Source organism: Ambystoma mexicanum, chromosome 6p (assembly GCF_040938575.1).
Source record: "Ambystoma mexicanum isolate Mex_15411 chromosome 6p, UKY_AmexF1_1, whole genome shotgun sequence".
NCBI classification, from domain to species: Eukaryota; Metazoa; Chordata; class Amphibia; order Caudata; family Ambystomatidae; genus Ambystoma; species Ambystoma mexicanum.
This window is the reverse complement of record NC_090935.1, coordinates 1,200,023,898-1,200,038,741: the sequence shown is the minus strand read 5'-3', so window position 1 is coordinate 1,200,038,741 and position 14,844 is coordinate 1,200,023,898. Positions and strand designations below refer to the sequence as shown.

The window sequence follows — 14,844 nt, the reverse complement described above, 5'->3', positions numbered from 1 at the left end:
GCGTTGGGGTGGTACCAATGTTGACCATGCATGTGGGCTGCCTCCTTTCCTTTGCCCTTGTGGCAATGTTGGAGATGAAAAACACTTAATCTTCATCTTCTTCTTCTGTTATGTCTAGCTCTTGTACACCCTGTTTGATTGCGGCGTAATTCCTGAATTTTCTGGGGTTACCACTGTTCACTCTTGCAGGTCCCCTGGATGTGGCCACCGGAGCCGCAGCCCTGCACACCCTTGCATAATGTCCTGGCGTGCTGCATCTGCCGCACACTCTCATTTTAGCTGGGCATTCACCTACATGAGCCAGATCATACCCACAGTATTGGCATGATTGAGGGCTATTGGGGTTGGGAGGTCCATCAGCCCTTTTCTGGCCCCATCGTGTCTTCGTAGGAGTTGGCCTACCCACCGCAATAGCTTCTTCACTCCTTCCCGGGCGGACAGCCGCGTCCATCTTGGCACCCCTGTTCTCTGCTAGCTCATAAACATGCCCAGTGTCCAGAATTTGCGCTAGCGTCAGGCCGGGCTCTCGTAGGACCTGTCTCCTCAACTTTCCGGAGCTGCACCCTTGAATGAGTTGGTTCTGCACCATGCCTTCCTCATTCTCCCACCTGCAGGTGCTGGCCAAATGTCTCAATCTTCCGCAGAAATGGTCTAGGGACTCATCACCCAGCTGCTTGTCCGCACACATGATGAACCTCTCGTAGTCCACGTTTGCCATGGGTAAGAAATTATTTTGTAGGGCTAGCTTGACAGCTGCGTAGGTAGTCACCTGCAAATTTAATGACTCGAATATTCAGTGTACTTCCGTCCCTGCTGAGTTTAACAACGTTGCCACTTTTGCATCGTCCTCTGTCTCACCGGTGGCTCTAAAGAACATTTCAAGCTTTTTAACCCATAGTAACCACTTAGGTCCAAGTTTGGAAGGGGGCCGTGAAATGTCAAACTCTGGCATGGGTGCCAAAGTGCCCTGTTGACGGCGTGACGCTTGCACCGGGGCAATAGCCGCACCATCCTGTTCACCCATTCCTGCAGACCGCACGAGCACCCCACGTTCTTGTGTGAGGCCGCATGTCTGTCTCCTCCTGGATGTGTTAGGGATCCCCACTCACTTGGTATGATAGCTTGACCAGTCCTCCTCTCGGCGTTGTTCTCACCAGCAGGGTTGGCTTCCCAGTTATTCTTTGAAACCTCCGTTGCAGGAGAAGCACACTGAGCTCTGTAGCCTCGATTCTGATGCAAGAATCCTAGTGTCCATGCCATCAGCCTAGCAAAGATGTCTCTTGGGGGACTCTCCCCTTGGAATGAAGAATCCTGGCCTTGTGGAGTGGGCTGTGCTGTTGGGGTGCTCAAAACACCTTCAAAGTACAAAAAACACGGCCATCGGGTGACCGACAGCCGTGAAAGTTCAAAAAATTACAGTCTTGACGTACACGAACGGCGCACAAGCACCCCTTCGGGCTGCAACTGTCGTGTATGAAGACATGGCACGTTGTTTGCTCCCTCTTACCCTCGCGGGACCCGGTAAGCACGCCTGGTTTTCCCAGGCGTGCTTACCGTGTCCCGCGAGGGGAACTCGTAATGGGGTGGTACGGAGTGAACAGCGCCGGCACCTTTAACGGCGCCGTTCACTCCGTACCGCCAGGGTCGTAATGAGGCCCACTGACACGGCTGCTCGGTATGGGGTCCCGGCGGCGAATGCCGCGTCGGGTCCTCCTTTATTCAAACTCCCATGCGTGAGCCAGAACGAGGCTCGTGCATGCGCACAACAGTATTACGCTCCGTAACAAGGAACACAACCATTACAGGCACTCCTCTTGATGTCACACTGAACTGATTTACCATACCGTTGAGATTGTGTTGCTTTCAAAGCAAATGTAAACTTTAGTATAAATACCCCACTTATTGTCATAACTGTGTTTGTTCCTCATGCCTTCTGGGTAGTTGCATGACACGGTGATGTAATGTGTGGCATGATTAGCAGTGCATGGTGGTGTCCATATATCAAAACAGATAAAGGCGGGTGCACACTTTGGATAAAGGCATGTCTCATTTCCCTTCCAGCTGGTAGTTGTGGCCCACTTTTCTTTTAAACCATGTTTCTTATACAGACAATCTGAGTAGCAGAGTCAAAGTCAAGGCAGGAAGCCAGAGATATAAGTAAAGATTCCATAGGTTTCAAGAATATCTTCTCAAACAGTTGAACACGCCCTTATATATGTGAATGGACATGTATACATGTGTGTGAAAGTGCATATGCTCGAGGACTTGTAGGACAGTGCGATCATGTCTGCAGGAAGAATTCATTGATCAAAATCCTAAGTGTGTGCCTGACAGGAGAACTTGTTAAAGCTCTACCATTGCAATTGGCAATGAAGTAAACACAGCAAACTTTAAAAAAAGAAATGTTTTAACAACTTTATTTAAGTCAGTTGCAAACATGGAGCGGCATCACAAGTGTGGAACTCATTACATTTGTTCTATGCATAAAAAAATACAATGTACCTAGAACTTACCACCCTCCCCTCCCTTGGTGACCTCTGAATCTGGTGTGGTTGAAGCGATAACTAGTGAACCCGTAGGAACAGTCTTGGTAGTTGTGGCTTGTGTGTTAGCGCTGGAAAGTCGCTGTCGTACTCCAGGAGCGGGGCCCATATGTCCATGAACCAATGCAGCATAGCCTCCTTGGCTGCTCTGACTTTTTCGGCCACCAGGATATCCCAGAGTTGAGTCCACCAAAGGACTATTAATGGACTCTTAGGGGATTTCCAGGAGGAGCTGGGTTATCAACTTGGCTGTTACCCTGGACTTAGAATAAACCCCCTGAACCGGTGAGCCCAGCAAGAGTACTTTGGGACTAATCGGGATTCTAATTTGGGTGATGGCCTCAATCGAGGCAAGTACTTTTTGGGAGAAAACACCAACAAGGGGGCAGCCCCACCACATGTGGAAGTCTCTACCTTGTGCTCCACATTTCTGCCACCACGCTGGGCCCAGGGAATTTTGAATGTGATGTAGCCACTCTGGGGAATAGTACCAACGAATTAGAAGTTTGAGGGCACATTAATTATTTATCACGGATCTAAAGAGGAATAGTTCCTTGTCCAAATGTCCACCCACGTCTGGTCTTCCATCGGCGGGCCAAGATCCCTCTCCAATTGAGACCTGTATCTGTGTTCGCTGACTAGCAGGTTATCTTGTAGGAGTTTATATACTCTAGAGATGTTTCCCCCTGTAAGTCCTCATGTAAGGTGAGTTCAATGGGACTGAGGTTGCGTGTGGCCCCTTGTCTGATCAGTGGATGCGTGATCTAATGGCAGAGTTGGGCATAGGTAAATCTGTCTGGCTCAGCGAATTGAAATGTCTCCTTGCAGGTTTCAAAGGTACGGGGCTGGCTGTTGTCAAACAATAGTGATTCCGTTTGTAAGCCCCCTCGTATCCAGTTCCCAAAGTCTCTAGGCTGCAGGCCCGGGGTAAAGGTGGAATTGTGAAAAATCGGAGTGCATGGGCCTGTACCTCTGGGGATATCTTTTTGTTTTATCACCCAGTCCCAGATTTTTACTGTTATTTTCGTAGAGGAAAGCAGGTTAGGCCAATGCTTCCATGCTGAGTGGGGGATGTACGGCAGGGAGCAGAGGGGGAGTGACTGTTCAATGTCAACACATCTTGGTGGGGCAGTTGGCGTAAACCAGGCTAGGAAGTGCATAATCTGCCTCACTGCATAATATTTTCACAAATTCCGAACCCCTAGTCCACCTAAATGGGCACTGCCCATCATTACCTTCTTGGGTATTCTAGCTTTCTTTCCTTGCCATATGAACCGGAGAACCTTTTGTTGCAGGCGGGAGAGAGGCTTTTGTGTGATCTCTACCAGTATAGTCGAGCAAAAGTAGAGGAACCAAGGGAGTAGATTAATTTTACTGGACGTAATCCTCCACATCAACGAGATCTATTGGGTCGACCATCTTTCCAGACCTGCCTCCAGCTCTTTAAAGAGGGGTGGAAAATTTGCTGCATATAACTCCCCTGGGGAGACTGCAATATGGACCCCCAGATATTCTATAGACTTCCTACTCCATTTAATTGGACAAGTCGGTTGCAGACAGTGGATCTCTTCTGTAGTTAGCCCCACTCCCAGGGCTGCAGATTTACTATAATTAATTTCAAAACCTGCAGCCCACCCGAAGGAATTTAGTTTTAGGAGGGATTGTTGTAGGGAAGACTGAATGTTAGTCAGCGTAAGCAGAACATAGTCTGCATAAAGGGATAACTTGTGTTCTGTGGCCTACCGTAACCCCTTCAATAGCGGGGTTATTGCATATCCGCTGGGCGAGGGATTCCATTGTCAGTGCAAACAATAGTGGGGTTAGGGGACATCCCTGCTTTGTTTCTGCAATTAAGTGGTATGGGGGCTGTTTACCCTGGGTTAACCCGCAGGGAGGTCTTCAGGGTACTGTCGTTGGCTAAGATCATCTTACGGAATAAGGGCCCAAGTTGAAAAGCCTCAAGAGTGGGTTGGGCCCTCAAGGCCCAATCAACTTTGTCGAACGCCTAGGGGCGTGGCCAGCAGCCATGCAGTAAGGACGACCTGAAAGGAGCTCATGCTTGATCCGATAAACATCCGCGGATAAAAGCGTTAATGGTTTAACTACTGACAACCTGATACGAAAGCAACGTAGCGCAGCCATGTTGGGCAAGGGATACTTCAGCTAGAACGGTCCAGATTGCCTGATAAGAGCCTCAGCGAGGTGAGCCCCAGTCTGGCGGTGCACAGCGAGCGGAAAATGGTGGCTGATGAAGGGACGGACTAAGGAAGGCTCTGAAGCAACTTCAAAAGACACCAGACAATAGTAGAACTGGGAGGAAACAACACATTGTACCTCTGCATGCAGTGTGGCTCTGGAAGATACCGACGGGGAGCAGAAGACAAAAGGTTGCATAAGTGCTGCAGGATCCTGGAGTGGTCAGAGATCCCAGTCGATGGCTTGGAGGCACTGAAAAGAATACGCAGAGGCAGACCGGGACGTCGGGCTGCAGTGCGAGTGAAAGTACAGTAGGCAGAAAGCAGCGTGAAGGTAAGCTGCACTGCGGCGCTGCCGAACACTTGCACTACTAGGAACAGGGCAGTACTGCGGTGATAAAGAACATATTGAGCGCAGAAATGGGTGTGCTTGTAAGCTGCACTCCAGCGCTGCTGGAAGCTTACACCACGGACAACGGTAGAGAGAGGGAGAGGGACGCTAAGGGGGTGAGGAAGCATACAATGGAGGGCAGATGGCTCATGAGATTTCCTTATCTGGGGAACACCCCCCTCCCCTAATGCGAACACTGAAATCACACACCCCTGACCTTCGAAGTGAGGGGTAAACACTTGCTCCTGACTGCAGAGGAAGAATGAACCAGCGTGTGAGGAGTGTGCAACAGTGCAGCTAGTGCAAGTTCTCTGCACAGGTAGATAAACAACTTGTATTAAAGGAGCTTACAACAGAACTCGGCATACAGCACACCCGTAGAAGAGCTGCAGCTGGTCATACTGTATCAAGCATAACACAAATATACATACATATACTATAAACTGCGCTGCAGGCACGCAATGAGGCATTGATGGCAAACAAGGCAAGTAAAGGAAAAGGAAGATTGACCGCACTCTTATCATTTACCAAAGAGGTAACAGTAAAGAGCCAAGATATGGAAAATAAAGCACGTACACAACCAACTCTAGCAGATGACGAACAACAGATCCTAGCTGCCATTGCTGCGCTGCGGACTGACTGGAAACTAAGATAGAAGCTGTGGGAATAGATGTGAACCTGCTGCGACAAGATGTGCAGGCGCTGTTGCGAAAGCACCAGCAGCGCTGAGAAGAAAATGGAAGAAAATAGCAATAACATAAGTAAGACACAAACCAAAGTTCACATACTGAAACAACAGGTGGAGCTGCTTGAAGAAAGCGCAGAGGACGCAGAAGGAAGGCCCCTAAGAAATAATATAAGGTTGATCAGACTGCCTGAGGGAATGGAAGGAATGGACCCAACAATTTATATAGAAAACCTGTTGCTACAAGAGGTTGGCCCAGGCAACTTAATACAAGGTTTCACAATGGAAAGGGAGCATTGGACCTTAACAAAGAAACCCCCTCTGGGCGCACCTCCGAGGCCTGTTATAGCAAAGATCCTTAACTATAAAGATAGAGAAAAGATACTGGCATTCTCTAGGAACGGGGGAATCATGCAGAGAGCTTCATCGAGATTGGCTGACTTCATCGAGATTGGCTGACTATCCGGACTATACTTTCCACGTGCAGAAACGGGGGGCTCAGTTTGGCCCCACCAAAGAAAGGCTGAGGAGAGCAGGACTCAAGTATATGCCTATTTATCCGGCAGGACATATGATACTGCAAAACGGACGCTTGCTGTTTTTCAACAGCCCGGAAGAAACACAAGATTGGTTGGACAAGGAAAGGCTGGCGACAACATCAGAAGACATTGAATCATGAATGGAGATAGGGTTGTTAATCTACGAGGAGCTAAGATGGCTCAAAACAAAGCAATTACAGCAAGTGCCACGAGGTATGTACAGCTGTATACACATGTGACATATCACAGATTGAGGCAGACAACAACAGGTTGAGATTGTTACTTTCCAGAGCTTTTATTGAAGACGAATTCGGATTAGCAGGAAACGGCATTGGTCAGACCACATATGTTTTCGGTGCAAAACAGGCATTGGCATCACTACCCTTATCAGTAGCGGTTTAGGGCGCTAATTTAAAAGCACCCACTCGCAGGGCAACAGAGCCAATAGGTGTTGGGCGACGAAGTACTAGATGCGAGCACGCCTGAGCATGCTTGCCATAGCTGGGCAACAACTGGGAGGGGGGGGGGATCAATGGGAGTTATGACCTTTGTCAATGCACAGATTACATAATAGGGTAAGGAAACACGGCAAACATGGCTGCTGCTAGCTGTAGTTTAGATTCTTCTCCATATTGGACTATGCCCTACGAATCACGTAGGCCCATTATCATGTTCTGTCATTTAGATTCTGCCAATTTCCTGAACAAAGGTTTGTTAGCTTTGTTAGCTTTGTTACTCTTGGCATAATATCCCTGCTTCGTTACCAGCAGGGATTGCGCTGTTTCTTCAGCATAAAGGGCTTCTAGTTTATTTCAGGCAATCTGCAAGGACCGATGGATTTTAGGAGACCAACCCGTTTTATGTTGGCCTTCTGCCTCTGCTATTTCCTTATCCCGGTGGGTTGCATCCCTTGTTTACATTCCCTGTAAGCAGCTGCATGTCTATAAGTTCCCCCTAATCACTGCTTTCATAGCTTCCCATGTAGTTGCTGTCGATGTAAGATCTCTGGGGCTCTCTAAGAAATAATTCTGGGTCGCTTTTGCTATCCCGTCCCTAAGTGCCATGTCATTTAAAATTGGGTCATATAAGTGCCCTTGGGATCTGGGGGAGGGTGCAGGATCACAGATACAGTCAGTTAGGAGAACCAGGGCGTGGTCTGATAACACTCTTGGTTCAATAGTGACCTCATCGACATATGACATAAGGTGGGAGTAGCTAGGAGTAGATCTATTCAGGAGGGAGTGCGGTGCACATGAGACAAAAAGGAGAAATCCCTTTCACCCGGATGTAGCCCCCTCCAGGTGTCAACTACCCCACAAGGCCCTGAATAGGTGGAGCAGAGCCAGGACGATTTTAAAGTCCCTCAACATGGGTTCATGACTTTTATTCATTAGGGGGTCAGGGATCCCAATAAAATCTCCCCCAATTATTAAGGGACCCTCAAGAAAGGGGTGAAATTTGGATTCTAGATCCTGCAAAAAAGGCCTCATGCCCCTGGTCGGGGGGTGTATACCAATCAGAGAGTAAAGCTGCCCATATAACACACATTCGACCGCTGTATAGTGTCCCTCAGTATCTAGTTCTGTGAACGGAATCCCTCTTGCCAGAAGAATTGCTATGCCCCCTCTTTCCGAACCACTGGAGGCTATGAATTTCTTCAGAAAGTTTCTGCTCCGTAGGAGGACAAAATCAGATGGGATCAGATGAACCTCTTGTAGAAATATCACTAGCTATTCAGATCTTTCAGGCGCTGTAAAGTCGATTTACGCTTGACCAGAGAGTTCAGGCCTTTTACGTTAAGAGATACGAAATTGAGCTTCTGGTGAGGTGGCAGCATCAACCAAGGGACCAAGTCTGCCAAGAAGGAGGGGGGAGCCAGGTGAGCTTCAAGCACCATCTCAGTGTATCTTAGCTTTAGTTCCATGTAGCAACCAAGTTTTAAACTGATTAAACCAACTCATAAACAATAACTGTAAAATAAACCAAACGTTGGCCAGTGTGCCCAGTTGCCTCTAAGTGATGTTGAACTCACGGCCGGGCATAGGCCATGTGAAGCAAGAGTTCCAGTGAATTTTCTGTAATGTATGGTGCTGGTTTCTTGCATAGCGGTGGTAAAGTGGGAGATCCTCACCTAGGATCTGTAAGAGACAGTTCAGGAGTGCTGCATAGACCTTTCGGGTTTCCGTCCTTTGGTTACCTTCGTCCAGGTGTTGCATTTTGGTTTAGGTACGTCCATTCTCGCTGGCCTGTGAGGCTTTGCAGGAGAGCCACCATCTTTATCTAGGGGGGCACCTCTCAAGATTTCTTCCGCCTCCTACAGGGAGCTAATGGTCCGAGTCATCCCTTCGAACATGAACTTCAGGGTCAAGGGGAACATCCACCGGTACCTGATCTTTTGATCTTGCAAAAATAATGTCAGCAGCCTTAGCTACCACCTTTTCTGTACTGTCGTCGTGGCCAGGCCCTGAAATATTTGCAGAGAAGCCCCTTGATATGTTAATTCTCATGCAGCTTGCCGACAGGATCTTTTGTTTGACTATAAAGAAGTGGATCTGCGTGATTACATCTGGGGAAATGTCAGAGGACAAGCCCCTGGGGGTATGCAGTCTATAAGTGTGAACAAAAAGCAGCTTGGTCTTGTCAAGGTGTGGCAGGAGCATCTGAAAGAGATCCCTTATGTATTTGCTTAAGGCTTGATCCGAAACCGAGGAGGGCACCCCTTTGATTCGTAGGTTATTTCTGTGGGCTCTATTTTCCATATCCTCTAGTCTATTTTCCAAGGCTTAATTTTTCCCTTCTAGGACCTGGATCCTGTGGTGCAACTCCACCTTTGTTGTTGATTGTTCTGCTGATTGGTTTTCCACCTCCCATAGCCTTTGCTCCATCTCCAGAACCCGCTGATCCAGACAAACCATTTTTGTCGAGATCTCCGTCAAATAGTTGCTGAATTCCATTTTGATTACAGTCAAGAAAGATTGGATATCTTCCCTTGTTGCTAATTGTCCTGAGGGACAGTCTGGGGATTGGGCCTGGCCCTTTGCTGCATCTGTATTTTTCCCTTTATCTTGAGGCTGTAACATGGTAGCTATGTCGGCATTCTTTTGTGCTTTTTGCTGTTTAGACATGACTGTATGACTGCATTTCTTCTGGGCCGACTTTCTGAGTGTGTTTTTGTTAGTGTTCAAGCTGTGTCTGCTTAGGTGGTCCCAGGGCCTAATATGTCCCCATCCGGTGGAGTTGTGTAGTAAAATGTAGAAATGCCCTGCTTCCCTGGTGTCCCAAGCTCGTTGGCGGTGTCCCGTTCCACTCCAGGTGCCCAGTGAGTGTGGTTCTGTTGATGAAGTTTCCCAGGGTCCTAGGTAGTCCCTCTCAGTTGTTCCTCACCTAGGGAACCTGTTAGGATTGAGCCGGCAGACTAGCTCACAGAAACGGTCATACACTCATCAGGAAGCTCCCATCCGCCGCCCGTATGACTGCGCTGTTAGGCTATGGGCATTTCTCTTCGTCGGGCACTCACTGGTTGTCACTGGTAGTTCTCTGCCTATGCTGACATGGAACCAGAAGTCATCGCAGATGGATGGTGCTGCCGGTCGTGCATCCAAGCTGTAAATCGGCCAAAATATCGTTCTTTTTGAGCCGGCACCACATGCCATGATTTTACAGGCCCTGTGCTCTCCCTTGTCCTGGAGAACGATGGGACCCCTGCCTCAGCTTCTGCGGTCTCCACAGATGATCAACGGGCCTGTGGACGGAGGTTGGGTGACGGGACGAGCGAGCGGGTGCCATCTTGGGAGAGCCCCGCTGTGCACGAGATGGAGCATTATCTCTTTTATCTTGTCCCTGCAACGAGTTTCAGCATCGGTACACCATGCCAGCGCACCACAAACGTTTCCGACTGCCGCCATATCCCCATCAGCTGTGGTAAGGTGCTGTAACACGCAGGTCTTCCCTCTTTCTATGGCTTCACACGGAGGCCCATTAGTGAAGCGTCTGCATGGCTGGCGCTGCTAGCCACACCCCCAACACACCAAACCTTTAAATATTTGTGTGTGCAAATATGTCAAGAACCAGGGCTCTTCAGTCCTAACCACACTCAGCAAGCAGAGTCTTAAAAACCACACATTGAGTTTTGAATTTACTGCCCAGTATTCCTGAAGTGTCGGGTTTACATTGCAACAATGATAGTGCTACAGGTTTTCAACTTGGAGAATGGCAATAATGGTTGAAATTACCTATGATATATTTTGAAGAATACTACTATGATGCACATGTGCAACTTGCAGTGAAATTTTAGAAGGGTTGTGGGAATGTGGCAAAGCTAGAAATGAAATTGGTAATAAGACTATTTGGCCAAGGTCCGATGGAAGGCTTCTGCTCACGTTACCTCTAAATGAGCAAAGTAGCCTGGATATAGCACAAAAGATGTAGGGCCTAATCATGAGTTGGGCGGTATCCCAGCTTGGATACCGGCCAATTTAATTAGCGTTTAGTGCCCACCCGTCCGGCAGTATTACCGCCGGATCAGGGGTTGGGTGCTAACTGTAAGTCCCCATTTCCCATTGGGTCCGCTGGACCCAATGGGGAATTTTCTAGGCAATTACCGCGCAGTAATACCGGCGGCTGTCATTGCGCCAAAAATTGTCATTTTCTCTGCGTGTTTACCCCCAGCTCTAAGCTGGGGGTAAACACGCCAGACTCATGATAGGGCCAGCCCTTAAATGCGGCGGTAACACCATTCCCGACACATTTATGGACTAACGTCCAACTCGTGATCAGGCCCATAGACAATTTGATCTGGGCACACAATGGGTTAACTAATAAAAAAAAGTATAGATTTTGAACCTTTTAGCCTTCTAACACCATGTTTTTGATGAACCCAGACATATGAACAAATCACCAGCCTACAGCCTAGGGCTTTGGCGCTATACAAATAAATTAACATAACATCGACAGTGCTTGAAAGGTTATTTGTACATAAAGGTAGTGGGAATACTAACTTAGAGGTATATAAAGTGATCACATTTGCTAGCGGCACAAGTAGCTCAATTATCTGCTATTCCTGGAGTCTGCAGCCGCACTGTTGCACGTGCCTGCAGTTGCTCCTTTTATTAGATCAGGCCAAGACAGTCATGGCAATACACTTGGGAGGGCCACACATAACACTGTCCATTTTAAAAGGTCAATACACTTTGGAGGGTAACACACCACACTCCTCCTTTTCCATAAAAACAAAACAAGTGTTAAGGAAACAGAACTTGACCCCTCCCCCGTTACAGAACGACAATACTTAGGCCACATGGAAATTATAGCATAGACAAATCGTGGAATGAACCAATGACACACACATAGGGACTCGGTAACTGCAGACATATAACACATATTAAAGCCTCAACATATGTTCAGCGGGTGACAGTCATGGTTGGCGAACTGCTGATGGTATATTGGCAGGTCTACCCTATCTTACAAGACCCTTTATTAACCTGGGGTAAGTGGAACTTCAACCACTCAATGACAACATTGTTAGCTGCTGGCACCATGTGGAGCATGCCTACAAACTGCGGGAGCACAGATTTGCATCCATTTGAACTGGGGCCACTTTAAGCATATATAACATCCATGTGGGCTCACAGCATCAAAACACATGTTTAGTGAGTCCTCTTTGCTGGGACAGAGAGCAAACTCCTAGTCCCTGAAAACGTGAAATGGCAGACAAATGTGTGTGTCTCTTTATACGGTTTGTGCTTGACCGCTTTCTCCTGACACAGTCCAGGATCGAGTTCCCCCTGCCTTTGCCCAGCAGATTGCTAGAGGTAGGTACTCGCTATGTGAGGTTGAACGTGGAAGCATTGTTGCACCATGGCCGCTGCAGACCAATGGCTGGCCGGAACCCACTTACAGGGGACGTGGCAGTGTCTTAACTGTTCTAATGGGCACACAGACCCTAAACCCTAAAGCGATGTAATCCTTGTTTCCAGCTTTCTGATGAACACAATTGTGGTAGTCTGAAGGACGACAAGACACGGTAAGTGCTAGGCGAGGTGTTTATTTAGGCACCTTCATTAACTGCACAACTGGGGAATGAGTTATGTCCAGGGTGGGGAGTAACAGTTCTCACAGCAGAAGTCCAGGCAGTGCTTCACTGCATTCAGTTGGTGTGGGATGCTGTCCACACCAGCACAGTCAGAGCACCCAGACGGCTGCCCCCACTCTTGGCATTACACTCTGACTGGCAAGGCCTTTATGTGAAGAGAAACAGTAATAGTTCCACCAAATGAATGCGCTGCTAGTACTCCAACAATTCAAGACTTTGAATGATAGGATTCGAAGTTGCGAGATCCTTAATAAAGCTGCTCATGAAGGTCTCAGATTAATAATTCAAAATTTAATGATGTCCATATTCAAAGAGTCAGAGTTCTATGCCAACACGTGTTTCGACCTCCACAGGTCTTTCTCAAGGCAAAGCTCTGCTCATAATAAACAATAAAAAGCATTTAAACTCATGAATTGACCACAATGCATGTCGCAAAACCCCAAACAAGGAAAAGGCGAAGTATTACAAGGCAAAATATGCAAAATAACAAGTGAAAATGCAATAGGATGCAAACAGAAAAAATCATCCATAGGGTATACATTACCAAAACCAGATAAACGAAAAATAAACAGGAACACATCACCAACGGTACATGTAGAGAAAAGAAAAATGACAGAAGAAAACCTATGCTCAAAAAAACACCTTGGAACAGAATAATAGTATATAATCAATATAATGTTTTGATTAGGGTTAACATAGAAACTATTAGTGTGAATCACATCGGTCACCACCAGAAATCCAGTACCTCCAAAGGCCGTGACTGCCCCCACGCCCGCAAGTGAAAATAATGCAGCACGCGACGTGTAAAAGAAAAGGATAACCTAGTGAATACTCGTGACATGCACTTGGTTTATGTGGCACATCAATCTAGAAGACATACAGTGTCTCAGGTGAATAAAACAAAGGGTTAATTACCCCAGTGTCCGTTCTTGTCATGTGATAATTGCTTCTAAATATATTCTGGTAGGATTCCACTCGCGAAATTGGCATCCTAGATGTAATATGGTAAAGGATTAATCCCTTAAAAAGACATTGAGAAACAATATACTAAATCAAAAAGATTCATTGTACGAATTGGCGCGAACCTCAAAAACACACTTTACTGCCAATGTAGAAAATTCAGATCATGAAGCAACTCGTATGCGACTGCCCAATGAGTCCGAACACTTAAAGCCTCAGAATGGCATAACCTATTGAAGCAAAGGAACGTATTTATTGAGAGCTCAAACTCGCAACGTGAAACACTTAAACCGCTACCTTAACGGTGTGCAAACATAAACAGACCTACCTGAATCTACTGCCGTCTGGATCTGACAAGTTCGAGCCGCGTAATAGTGTAACCGGCACTCGTATCCGTGTTTAATATTTCGAGAAAAGGACCTAACAAGCACATGACACTTCCTTAGACAAGTCACATGATCTAGCACCGTAACCCGAAAGAAGACACACATGCGGGATAACACAGTACATTTAATGACCAAAAGCTAGCACAATACATTTAATAACTAGAAACTAGCAAATCTAAGAGTGAACCATTCCCTTATGAAATTAATGCGAGCATATAACATGCAAAAAAGCCTGTAACAAAGATGCAGTTGTGGAAATGCACTAAATCAGATTTAATATTAAAATTCGGATTAGTGTAGTGTGAGTACAGGTTCTCCTCCAGAGGTGCAAGAAAGCGGAGGATAACCTCGATATATTTTATTTATAAAAGGCATTAGATGGGGAAATATAACCGTTGTGCAGAGGCCATTGTGTAAAAAGATTCCTAAATCAAAATTGGGATTAGATATGATAAACATACAAGCTCCTGAACCATGTGAATGCCCGTCCTTTAAGGCAGTAGGGCATATTTTCCCGAACATTGCACCAAATCCTGCACAACCGTGAATTAAATGTACAACAAACCTATCAGATGCCCACAAGGTCCTAACAAGAAGTAGGTAACATATATGATAGAGGATGATTAAGTTGGTGAGATATACAATATTAGGTTAGGTCTGGTATAATAATCCGACGGGCGTAGTGCAGTCACCCCTCCGGTCTCCCAGGCCCCAGTGGTGACACATGTGATATTATTATTGCGATAAGAGTTCAATTTCTGAATGGGTATCACACCACATTGCCCACCTACAAGAAAACATGAAATTCTGTATCACTGTTCAAACCCAAAGTGGTACAACGCAATTTACAGATGGTACGTGCCTCCAATTGTCGTAACAGGGCAAGGCGATCACCACCTCTAGGGTGCGATCGTGCTTGCATTAAACCAGTAAACTGCAGATCTCTAACATTATCCATCTGATGGTACTCTTGCCAATGGATGGACAATGGCAATTTGGAATCGGGCTTCTTAAGACTGGCAAAATGCTCACGTATGCATATTCGCACTTCCCT

At 46.8% G+C, this 14,844-nt stretch overlaps 1 long non-coding RNA gene across 1 annotated transcript in view; it reads right to left on the bottom strand.

The window, feature by feature from the left end:
• Window positions 1-13,821, bottom strand: part of LOC138510309 (uncharacterized) — a 121,737-nt gene extending 107,916 nt beyond the window's left edge. Inside the window, exon 1 of the long non-coding RNA XR_011280362.1 lies at window positions 13,733-13,821. This is a non-coding gene — a long non-coding RNA (uncharacterized lncRNA). The remainder of the gene's footprint in view (window positions 1-13,732) is intronic.
• Window positions 13,822-14,844: the final 1,023 nt, after the last annotated feature.